Here is a 2439-nt window from a genome sequence, read left to right on the forward strand (position 1 = left end):
GCAAAAACATTTTACATGTAGGCTTGTTGGACAATGAATTAAGCATTTGAATTAAAGGGGCTAAATGTATTTTTTTTATATAATATATTGCACAACGTCTATATTTAATACAAGACTTCTGAACAAAAGAAGACTATTTAGTTAGATCAGAGAGAGGTGTGGTAGAGCTTTGGCTTCAGTCTTCATCAGGGCTGCTCTAAGTCTGGACAGTCACCAGATGGCACTGTGCTGCTGAGTTTGAAGCCCCAAAGCTTCTCTGCTATTCTGCTTTTTCTGTTCTGATGCAGAATAAATAAAACACTGTAGACTAGAAGCTCTCTTTGCTGAAGATAAAGTTCAACCAGTAACCACTAATTACCTCCACATGTGTATCTCAACACAGACATATTAGTTCTACTTGCTTGATTGTTGAGAAAAATAAAGCCTTAACGATCTATTTTCTTTAAGACCTTTATTTAAAAAGGCCTGACTTATATAGTAGGCCTATAAACCATTCATAATAGCAGATCATTCAAAAAGCACCTTTTATGTGAACAAGAGAGCAAGTAGACAATGTGCAGAAAGCATTATAAACGTTCATGTCTGGAACAGGCCGACTGCTTGGACTGTGGTATTGTTGCTGGTAGCTTTTTTTCAGCACCATAGTACTCAAATTACTTACAGAAGGACCCAAAAGTACTTAATATGTAACTCCATTGTATAGGCCTAGTGGCTTACTGTGTACTTCTACTTCAGGGGAAAACATTGTCCTACTAAAGAAAGAAATGTTAGTGGTTAAATGTTGCAGATTTCAATTTTACTCTCAAAATAGGCCTATCCCATTTAAAATGTGGATTCATCTCAGACATTGCCTCATGGACTCATGGGGTGGGGGTGGCTGCCATCCGCCACAATCCAGCCCGTTAGCAGCAGCAGAAGTCTGCGTTAATCAACCACCAGAACCGGACCGAGTAGGATACAGAGATGGAATGGGAGTGTGTGAACTTGAGAGAGAAGAGGGACGTTTTTCTTGAAGAAATCCAGGAGAACTGAAACAGCGCAGCTTGACTTAGTGTGATCTGCTCATCGCAGCTCAATCAGTTGCACGTTTGCCGAGCCAGGATGAGAAACTGTTACGAGGCAGACCCAAAGGGGGGGGGGGGGAGAGACACAGAGAGAGGCAGGGCCAACAAAGATACAGACAGTGGAAAAATAGGAACTAGAAAAAAAACTCACAGCCAACCATCACAGAAACTATGTCAAGCCAGGTGTAGATAGTTGGGATAAGTGCACGTTCACAGCTTTCTTAATGTGCTAAATGTGCTGGTTTTACTGTAAAGTGTATTTTGAGTAGCCTACCATAGTAAAAGGAGTCTCCAGGATCTGGACCTTGGTATGGAAATTAAGAAGGAAACACTGAGGAAACTGGATCTAGAGATACACAAACTAGAAAAAGAAGTAAGTGACTTCAATCCACACTGTAGCATATCTGTAAAACAATGTATTAATCAGGTTTTGTTTTTTCTCTCCCAAGCTCCAAGCTGACAAGTGACAGCACCAAAATAAAAAGATTAAGAAGCATTGTGGCGTTCCCTGTGTGATGAATGTACACAACACTAGGGCTGTGCTCAATTCAAGAAATTCTTAGTCGACTAACACTCATTCAATTGTATCGACTAATCAATTAGTTGATTTAATCGACAGATCTGTAAATCTGAGTTTCTCCGCAAAGAGTCACACAAAAGCACCACTTTAATTCTCGTGGTTACCAGAGATGTGCTCGTACGTTTCTTGGAAATAAGTCATTCAGCATGAAAAAAGCATAAAACATGACTAATCAACTAAAGAAATCTAAGTTGACTAAGACCAAAACGACTGATTAGTCGACTAATCGACTAAGAGTGAGCAGCCCTACACAACACTACACTATGTAGGCAAAGTTATGGTTCAGTGATGCGAGACTGAAATTGAGAAGGTTATTAAACCAAAGTAAGCTACTATAATATCTAATAAAATAAACATTAGGCCTATTAAAGGAGTCACACAAACTATCCTTTATTAGAGAAGGACAAGACAATGAAATCAGAAATCATCTGAAATAAATGTATTGGTCTCTGAGCAGTCACCATTAATGTCATCTGGGAATATAGCTGCATTGTCCCACACAATTTCCGGGCCAGTGCAGGACCCCTTTCCTTCCTCAGACAGGCAATATTATGTAGGACAGTGCAGGCCACAGTGATGTCACAGGCCCCGTCTGGGGCGACCCTCAGGTGGTGGAGACTGAAAACGGGACTTGAGAAGGCCAAACGCCATCTCAATTCAGGCCCTTGTTCTTGCATGGGCAAGATCGTATCCTTGCTGTGCTGCTGTCTGAGGGTCTGTAAGAGGAGCCTATAGTCACTGGGAAATTATACTGGACCTAAAAACTCAGGAGTCATGGACAGACCCAGGCCACTC

Source organism: Perca fluviatilis, chromosome 13 (genome assembly GCF_010015445.1).
Source record: "Perca fluviatilis chromosome 13, GENO_Pfluv_1.0, whole genome shotgun sequence".
Lineage (NCBI taxonomy): Eukaryota > Metazoa > Chordata > Actinopteri > Perciformes > Percidae > Perca > Perca fluviatilis.